This window comes from Fukomys damarensis, unplaced genomic scaffold (assembly GCF_012274545.1).
Source record: "Fukomys damarensis isolate Sample0158 unplaced genomic scaffold, DMR_v1.0_HiC HiC_scaffold_3, whole genome shotgun sequence".
NCBI classification, from domain to species: Eukaryota; Metazoa; Chordata; class Mammalia; order Rodentia; family Bathyergidae; genus Fukomys; species Fukomys damarensis.
The window spans coordinates 15,682,203-15,692,497 of NW_022900915.1; positions in this window are offsets into that span (position 1 = coordinate 15,682,203).

Here is a 10,295-nt window from a genome sequence, read left to right on the forward strand (position 1 = left end):
TGCCCAGGATCATGCAGCTCTAATTCCTGCTTCAGATCGGCTACATACGTAGTCAGCATCTCTGTTTGGACCTGGGTATTTCTTTCTTTCTTTTTTCTGGTATCAGGAATCGAACTCAGGACCTTGCACTTGCCAGGCAAGTGTGGAGTCACTGAGCTACATCCCCGGCTCAGGGCCTGGGTATTTCTGCCAGAGACCCAAACTGTGCAGATCGGTAATGGAGGAGGGCAGGGAGCACATGTCACAGGGCTCAGGCATGGAGTCTCTCTGTGATGTTAAGCTATCCGGTGCCAGTCTCCTGGTTGCCATCCCTGACAGTCACTCACAGCCTCGTGACTCAGTTTCCCTGCTGGCGAATACACTGGGTTTAATATCGCCTGGTGCACCACCGCAGTCGCAGCTCCATGTGACACACACAGAGACCCTGTAATTCACAAATGCTTTCCTTGACATCATCTATTTTGAGACAGTGAGGGAGCCCAGAACTGGTGCTTCAACATGTGGAGTGGAAAGGGCTTTGAAATAAAGTAGAATGGCTCTTCTGTGCCATCTGTGGAGCAACCTGGGGCGGCTGTTCTCCAGCCCTCAGTTTTTCCATCTGTGAAATGGAGACATTACATTGTCAGGGTGGTGATGCAGAGACACTGAGATACACGTGTAGCGGGCATGGCCCAGAGAAAGTTCTTGGTAATGGTCAGTCCCTCCCGCTGGGACCAGCTGGCCTGTGCAAGTAGTTGTTTCTCCTGAGATATGTGTGTTCTCTCCTCCAGACCCCAAGCGGGGGGAGAGGGCACCTTCTGCTCCCATGTCTGTGTTGTCACTACTTCCAGAGGACTCAGCGTTGAGAGATCCAAGCTGAATTTTTGTAGGGCTAGAAAGAGGCGGGATGAGCGAGCCTCATGCGGCGAGAACGCTGAAGGAATGAGAGGGGATTCCGTCCCGTCACATTTCCGCCTCTGCCTGCCTCCCCAGCCACAGCCCTGCGAGGGAAGACCACTAACCGAGCAAACCGACCGGAAGCAGCCAGCGGCCTGCTGCCTCTGCAGCCTGCCTGTGGCCAGGTGGGCTCAGGGGGTGTGGCCTGACGGCCAGACCTGGGAGGGCACAGGCTCTGCAGCAACCTGAGCACTCAGTAAACCATTAATTCTTAATAAACGACAGGCTGTGCATTATTTAACAATAATGATACTTTCTGTTCCATTATAGATTAAAACACCGGCCTCTTCTTATTAATCCTGCATTTCAAAAGCTTGTAAATCCTGCGCAGCCAGAGGAGATAAAAGCCGGCTCATCCCCATCCCGGGGCTGACACACTCGCACTGACACGGTGGCTCAGCAGCCATGCCTGTGCACGCACACGCCTGTTCCCCGGCCCATCCACAGCAGGCTTCATGGGCAACGGCAGGTGCAGGCCGCCACTGCCCTCTCTGACTCTCTGTCTCTCTGTCTCTGTCTCTCTCTATCTGAATTTCTTCTATGTTTTGTTTTTATCTTCCCCTTTCAACACTTCTCTCTTCCCCGTTTTTCTGTTTATTTGCTCTTTTGTCTCTCTTGCTTCTCCCTCTCGTTTCGTCTCCCTGTTCACCCCCATCACCTGCCTCTCCATCACCTGTCTCCTTCCTTTCTCTTTACACCATTCAACAAAACAAACCCATGGTGTGCACAGACTGTATCCCATATGGTCTCTGATTTTCTCAGAGGTCCTTAGAGGGATGGGGCAGGGAGGAGAAATGATAATTTCATAAAGGAGGAAAAGTAGGAGGAACAGAGAAAATGAGTGGGGGCTAGAAACCCCAAAATCAAGCAGGCTGGGTGGGTTCTGTGCTTGAGTCCTCCTGACACACTCTGAGAGCTGCACTGGGATCCCCAGAGCAGTCCTTAGTGGGTGTTCAAAGCCCCTCTCGTTACCCCCAGGCTTTGTTTACATGCTCCCCAGGGACAGGGAACTCACTACCTTTGGAAGCAGATTCTACATTGCTGCAAAGCTCCCGGCGTTCAAGAGCGGCTTCAGTAGAAGCCCACACTCAGTTTCAGATGCTGACCGGCAACATGCCTTTGGGAACGGGCAAGCTGCCCTCCCACTCCCCAGGGCCTGTAGCCTCACTAGCAGAACCTTCCCGCCCTTTCTCCAGGCCTCATGGGTCAGTGGGTCGAGTTGGCCCCTACTTGCTGGGTCCCCTCCTCTGGGCCACCAAGGAGAGAACCATTAGAGGTGGCTTCAAACCACACAGCCCTTCCTGTGGTGCAGCCAGAGCAGATGTCTCCTCCCATCTACGATCAGAAACCATAACTAATCATGTGGAAAGAAAATTCACTCTGACCTTGAATGTCTCTCCCAAGGTCATGGCAAAAATAACAACTGCCATCATTTACATGTCCCCACCCCTTATCTCGTTCAGTTCCAGGAGATCCATTTCATTATTATTCCCATTTTGCAGATAAAGACATAGAGTAAATGCTCTTTGGTGTGGTCACTCAGCTATGTAATGGGGAAGCCAAACTTTGAAACTGGTTCTGTCTGGCTCAAACCTTGCATGGTGACACACACCTGTAATCTCAGCACTCAGGAGGCTGAGGCAGGAGGATCGCCTTAAATTCAAGGCCAGCCTGGGCTACATAATGAGTTTTTTGTGGGGAGGGTACTGGGGATGAAACTCAGGACCTTGAACTTTCGAGGTAGGTGCGGTGCCACTGAGCTAAATCTCAGTCTACATAGTGAGTTGGAGGCCAGCCTGAACTACATAGCAAGACCCTGTCTCAAAAATAAAAACAAAAACAAAAACAATCAAAGAAATAAAAATAAAGCCCTTGCTCTTTTTGTTTTGTTTTGTTTTGTTTTTTGAGATAGGATCTCGCTGTGTAGTTGACACTGATCTGGAACTCCCTATGTATCCCAGGCTGGTCTCGAACTCACAGCGATCTTCCTGCCTCAGCCTCCTGAGTGCTGGGATTACAGGCATGTGCCACCACACCTGGCTTTTTTTTTGGTACTTGGAATTGAAGTTGGGCCCTTGCACTTGCGAGGCAGGTGGTGGAACCACTGAGCCAAATCCCTGGCCCTAAAACCCTGCTTTTAATCTCTGCATTTTCTCTCCAAAAGGAAACATATTTTGGTCACTTGCGTCCCCACAATCAGTAGGACTAGTGCGCCTCAAGTTGAACTTTCTGTCTTGGGCTGGACTGATGGTGCCCCATTGGCTCTCCAAGAGATGTGGATGAGGTAGGGATCTCCGGCATCTCAGGCTGTACCTGCTGGATGTTTCCGGTTGAAAGCAAGGAGAGGGTCTCAAGCCCTCACTAACTGTCCTGTCTGCCTGGCTTCTTGAACCCGCACTCTGACCCAGCCCGGGGAAGCTGAGTCCACTTTGAAGAGTGGTTTACCTCTGGCTTAGGAGTGTTGGCGCTCATCTGTGCTGTTTCCTGAGGGTGGATGAGGTGTGCGCACGCATGTGTGGGGATGCACGGAAGAACAGGAATTGTCTTCAAGAAGCACAGAGTCGAGGTGGGGAGCTGAGCAGCTTGCTTCTGTTTTTGAAAGGCACATGTGGGAAATTTAACTTGATCCCTTGTGGCTTCTGGGCCAACCCCTGAGTGAAGTCGGATCGCTTTTGCAAAGGAAAATTTTATCCATTTTCTGCTTTTTATGGGGCTTCCACAATGAGCAAGACCTCTCCTGTTGGTGCTTAGAGAGGATTTCTCTGCGTGGCCTACAATGACGCTATGTAATCTCCCAAAAAATATGGTGCTAATATTCGCCGGGTTAGGGTTAGTTATTTTTATGTCTTTGTCATTTTGTTTCTCAGCAGCATTTTTTGCAGCTTAGAAAGGACGCGGTGGACACTTTATTTCCACAGTCATATTTTTTAATTTGATCAAAGCAAATTTCACTCGTTCTCTGTATAAATTATTTAACTCATTTCTTTTAGGTTAAATGTCTCAACAGGAAGATAGAAAGTCTTTCCATCACATTTTCTTCCAGGATTTTAATCAGTTCCTCCAGATTGTATGAACTTTATTCTCAGTCTCCATCCTTCTCTGTCTGAATCTCCCTCTCCCTCTCTCACTGCCTCCTTCCCTCCACTGCCTCCCTCTCTGCTCCTCCTCATCCTCTACCCCAGCTCCTCCTGCATCTGTGGCTCTGGCCCAGCTTCCCTTCCCAACGACTCCACAGGAGGAATGTGAGCAACCGGCTGCCAGCTCATACTCATACTCAGTCTCTTCAACTGGATGAGGTACCAGAAGTCCCCGGATGTGGCCACAGTGGGACCAGCAGCACAAGGGCCCCACATCAGCCCTCTTTCCCGCTTTGCCAAGATCTCAGCCAGGACCCGTGTCCCGCCCCTGCTCTCTCTGGGGCTGCTGTGTCCTGATGAATTTTAGCGCAGGAGCCCTGCCACAAATTCCAGCTATTTCCTAATCAGAACTCCATCCGGCTCAATCAGTCTCCCTTGTCGGATTCCTTTAGCCTCAGGGCTCCTGGCTCAACCCCTTCACGTTAGGCCTGAGGCCTCCTCTGGTAATAGTGCAGAACTAGGGGTAGGGGCTCAGCAAGTTTGGGACTCAGAGTAAAACCGCTGAGGTCCTGTCCCAGAGGGAGGGGTTTAGGTGCCTCCTACCTTGGCAGCCCCTCTCCAGTCCCAGGCGCTGTCAGGAGGAACAGAAACCAGCCGGGCAAGTTCATCATCCTGCTATCACACTCCCTTCCCTCACATCATATCTGTGCTTCAGCCAAGCACAAGTCTCCACAGGGAATTCCCTCTCCTTTAACTTTTAAAATATACAGTAATTAACAAACGAATGCTATTAACTCTGACAGGGCGGAAATTACAATAAAATCAGTGCGGAGTCCACAAGCAGAGGCGAAAGGGTGGGTGGGCCTGGCTCAGTGTGGAGGAGAGGGGCGAGTCCCGGCCAGGTGTCATCGCGTCCACTGCAGCAGGGCCTCTCATAGGCTGGGAAACTTCTGCAGAGGCTGATGAGTCTTCTGCAGGTCAAGCCAGGCCTCAGGCACAGCTGCTGCATTTCCTGTGCAGGAAGTCAGGATCCCGGTCATTCTTCCAGCCCTGGAGGGTTGCTCTTTTATGAAAAACCTTAAATAATAGAGTTGTGGCCTGGCGCTGACCTGGGCATGTCTGTGAGGACTTGACCCCTGCTCCAGAACGAACCAGTGACTTCCTTTCAGGGTCACTGTGGGTTCCACAGGCCTCCCAAAGATGAGGCTCCCAGAAAGCCATTCCACGGTGGCCTCCTTCCCTGGTCTGTGGAAACATCCTCAGGGCTGCCCACCCACCTGTCTGCTCTCCTCCCAGAAGTCTGCGTGAGCTCCTCCTCATGCGAGAGACTTTGCTCATATATAGCCAAAGATATCAGAAGCAGTGGGCTTGGTTCTGTCCAATTGGCTGGAAGTCTGTGCCCAGCCTGACTTTAGGCTTTTATGCTGCAGTTCTCTGAACTGTCCTTTGGTATTTCCTAGCAATCTTAGTTACCAAAAGCTCTTCCCACTGCTGCCTTTCCATTCCAGGTTTCACACAGTTCCCCAGTCAGTCCTTCAAATCCCCTTCCCCAGTCAGGCAGCTGGGGTCACCAGAAAGAGCAATCTGTTCTGTTCTCCCTGTCCAGATGTGCTCTTGGAGACCACCTGCCCCCTTGTACACTAAAGAACATCTGCTCAGAACTCTCAGGAGTTCTTTTGGAAAACCCATAGATTTTTTTCTTTCTTTCTTTTCTTTTTTTTTGCACTGGGGGTGCAACTTGGGACCTTGTGCTTGTGAGGCAGGTGGCAGCACCACTGAGCTAAATCCCCAGCCCAGAAACCCATAGATTTCTGAAAAGAAAGGCTACCTGCTTGCCCTATTGTGCAGATGAGAGAACCAAGGCTCAGAGAGGTAAGTGACAAGATCAGACAGCAGGAAAAGACCACATCAAGATGTGAGCTCAGGTCTCTGCCTTACTGTCTGTCTTTGGCTCCTAGGGTAATGGACACCCCAGGGGACAGATGGTCCCCACTGACTTTCCTTTCTTCCCATAACACACTGGACCTGGGAGGGGAATAAAAAGTAAAAATATTAGCTCATTTTATTTCTTCCTCATACCAGACCTCGCAGTGAATTGGGCCAGCATCACGCAGACTTTCTTTGGTGGTACTGGGGGTTGAACCCAGAGCGTTCCCACAAAGCTATATCTCCAGCTCTTGTTTATTTTGAGACAGGGTCTTGCTAAGTGGCTAAATTGCCTAGGCTGGGCTTGAACTTGCCATCCTCCTGCCTCAGCCTCCTAGAGTGCTGGGACTATAGTCATGCACCACCATGCCCAGCTATCATGTAGATTTTCTATATGGAGAAACCAAGGCTTGTAGGAGGACAGGGCTTGGCCCAAGGCACTGGGTTGGACATAACAGAGCCAGAACTTGAACCCAGCTCTAGCAGGGGCCTCCCTTGCCCTTAGCCACTTGCCTGAAGAGTGAGACCTAGCTAGACTGGAAGTCAGTGACACTGAGTCCAACCAGGGTGACTGTTGAGTCCAAGAACCTCATTAGGAATGAAGCTGCCACACATGTCAAAAACCCTGGCGGTCCAGCCAGCCCCATTCTGACTTTGCGTGCAGTGTAAACATCCTTACTAATTCACCAAACTCAATCACGTTACCCTGATGGATTTTCCCATCATTACTCCTGAGTGAGTGACAACCCGCTCAGACACTTGCCTTCCCAGCTGCCTTCGGAGAGTTTCACAAATCAGAATGTTTTGCTCCCTAAGTTGATTTCAACTTGTCCTAAAGTCATTTTAATTGGTGAAGCGTCAGAGGCAATTTGAGTGACTTTCTGAGAGCCCCTTACTGCTAGCCCTGGGCTGTGGGAAGCGGGGCTTGAAGGCCTCCTCGGCTCTTGGGTGACAATTTCCCCTCCCCTGATTGGTCAGGAGACCCAGCTCTGCGCTTTATTTTCATGTTTCTTGCTGAGGTTCCTATGGCTGGTTCCTGAGGATAACAAGATTCATTTTCTCAATGGCTCTGACAGATAGGATTGTTATTGTTATTACACTCATATACCACCTTGCCGCCGAGGAGCTTAAGGCGCTTTACAAATTTGAAAATTATCTAATAATCTTCCAGCAACCCTGAGAGAGGGGGAGAAGCTGCAGTTAGAGACACTGTGGTGCAGCCAGAGGACCCCCACAGCCCTCGCCCAACCAGGGAGGGTGGGTGGCCACCCGGGTTGGGGATCTTGGGGTTAGAGGCCTCCTGAGGCTTCCACTTGCTCTGCAGATTAAGGAAGATGATGATGACAGGGCAGGAGGCAGGAGAGAGGAGAGAAGGAAGGAAAAGGACGAAATCCAAAGGGAGGGAGCATAGGCAAGGAGAATTTCTTTAAAGACATAGAAATGAGAGGAAGCAGGAGGCTCCCAGGGGCTTGCGGGTAAGAGTGTTGAAATTCAAAATGGAAATCTACCAAAGCAATAACTAGGCTGGCTGCAGAGGACCGGGCTCAGGCATGAGAACATGGGTAGAAATATCAAGTGAATCCTCATCACTAACGGAGGTGGCTGCTTTTAGGTGGGTGTGGGAAGCCTCTGGGGGCTTCTTTTTTTTCCCACTTCTTGCTGAGATGTATGGCAATAGTGCTAAGTCAGCCTGATGTCCTATGATTCTGTCTTCCTTTAAATTTCCTCGTGCCAGAGGTGGCCGCAGTAATTGTAGCACCTTTACTAAGTGCGAAGGGAGAGCCACTATCAAAATGGCGGGAGGGCCCAACTGCATCCTCATTATTCCTTGGAGAAGGTGTGCAAGCCCTGCCTTATTTGAGGCTGTCCTTTCACAACAGGGATTTTTGATAGTTCTAGACAGTAGGCTCTTTGAGGACCAACGAGAGCAGGGTGGTTAAGAGCTGGGGGCTGAGACAGACAAATGTGGTGACCTTGGGCATCATTCTGCCCTGTTTCCTTACCTGTCCAGGGTCAACGACTCTGTGACTTCCAGGAGGATGAACCAGAAGGACGGTGTAAATTCATAGTCAGTCTTGCACCTGGTCTGGGCCTCAGGGGCGGTGCCTCCAGCAAGGCTGTCCCTCAAGGCCATTCCGCTGCCTGGTGAGTACAGGCTCTGGGAAGGCACAGGCCCTGCCGAGAGGGTCACAGGAGGACAGAGGAGGCACAGACTATGCCACCGGAAGGATGATACAATGACAGTGGGCTGGAGAGGGATCCAGAAGATTTTGAGGTTGCAGAGAGGATACAGGAGAGGGATTCTCTCCACCATCTTCCAGCCGAGATGCAAGGGCAGACATCCCTTTTCCTAGGGTCCTCAGGGGACCAGTTCCAGGACCTGCCTTGGTTCCCCAAATGTGTGGATGCTGAATCCCTTCCATAAGATGTGTTTGCCTGCACCCTACACACATCCTCCTGTGTACTTTAAGTCATCCCTGGATGACTGATAATGCCTAATACAATGTAAATGCTATGTAAATAGTTGTTATTCTGTATTGTGTAGGAATAACGGCAAGAAAAAGTCTATACCTATTCAGTACAGTGGCATTTTGTTTCCGAATATTTGCCTTCCGAGGTTGGTTGAATTTGAAGACGTAGAATCTGTAGACATGGAGGGCTAACTGTACTCACTATATAGAAGCTATTATTAATATGTGTACTTTTTTCCCCTCTCATTGAGTTTATTGGTACATTTTAGGTATACAGTACAGTTACATTCATCGCTGAGATCTTGTACCTTTACATGACAGGTCTTGGTTCTCATTTTTTCCCCTTGTCCCTGCCCTCCCTTCACCCCCTCAATGTGTACTTTAAATAATTAAGAAATTCCAAAGCACCCAGCCCTCCAAGATGCCACGGGGCTGGTGTCATTCAACAAATATTTATTAAACACTGGCTGTGCCAGCTGCTCTGTAGATCACTGGAGTGCAATCATGAAGCAAAACAGACATGGACCCTGTCCTTCTCCAGAGCTTAGAGGCAAACGCACAAGGAAAGGAAAGATATTAAATGTGATCTGTCCATTGCATCATGCATTTAACAATCTGGGTGAGCAGAACTGAGCATGACTGGCCAGGGAAACCACTTTGTGGACGTGTTGGGGCAGGTACAATGTGAAGGGCCAGCAGGAGCCGGCCGTGGTGGTGCGTGCCCATAGTCCCAGTATTCCGGAAGTCCAGCCAGGCAATTTAGTGATGTAGTGAGGCGCTATCTCAAGAAACAGAAAATAAAATGAAAAGGGCTGAGATGCAGCTCTGTGCAAAGGCCCTGGGTTGTTCAATCCCTGCTACTGGGGAGAAAAAAGTCTTGATTTGGCAATGGGACAAAAGCAAGGAAACTAGCGGCAGGATTCATGGGCATAGGGCCTAGATCAGGCAAGGATGGATATTATATTTAAAAACTGTTCATCGAAGTGGGAAATGACTGAAGGGAAGTTTTAAGGTTTCCTTTGTCTTTTTTTTTGCAGTTCCAGGATTGAATCCAGAGCCCGGTACTTACTAAGTGCTCCGAGTCGGAGCCCCTGCTTTCAGTTAGCTGACCAGACACATGCTCCATCCCTGCAGCTCAGAAATTCTGGTATGGGTCCCCTCTGCCCAAGCTGGGGACCCTGGGGTGCTCCCGACATGGTGCACAGAGGGGTGGGGCACGCAGGCTCTGAAGTCAGGCAGGCTTCAGATTGTGTTTCAGTCCCAGCCTGGAGTCTTTGGAGCTGTGTTACTGCACCTCAGTTTCTTCTTTAAGCCTCAATTTCTTCATCTGTGAAATGGAAATAAGTGAGAAACTACATAGATCAATTTGATGGGTAAACAAGGAACTCCCAGATAGAGTACTGTAGTCGTGGAAAACAAAATGAAATCAAGACACAGACAGAGTTTCATGTGGTATGTATTAGTCACAGCTTTTTTTTTTGGTACCTGGGTTCTTGCACTTGTGAGGCGGGCAGCAGCACCACTGAGCTAAATCCCCGGCCCTGGTCACAGCTTCTAAAGGCATAGCTTGTGTGTGTGCACCTGGCTTGTATTTGCAGAGACTGCATCTAAAAGTCTACAAAACAATTCAAATAATGCTTCTTCTCCGGGGAATAGGCCTGGGACTGGAGTAGAAAGAAGAATGACTTTTCATTGAATATAGTTGGTATGATCTGAGTTGTTTACTTTGCACAGGTTTTATTTTTTCATTAAGCTACTTTTTAAAAAATGGGGCCAATAATACAGGATTGACTGGAGGACCAAGCGAATTAATGCATGCAGAGTGCTTAGCAAAATACCTCACACCTCCGTTCCACACTACAGATATTTATGTGGGATTCACTTG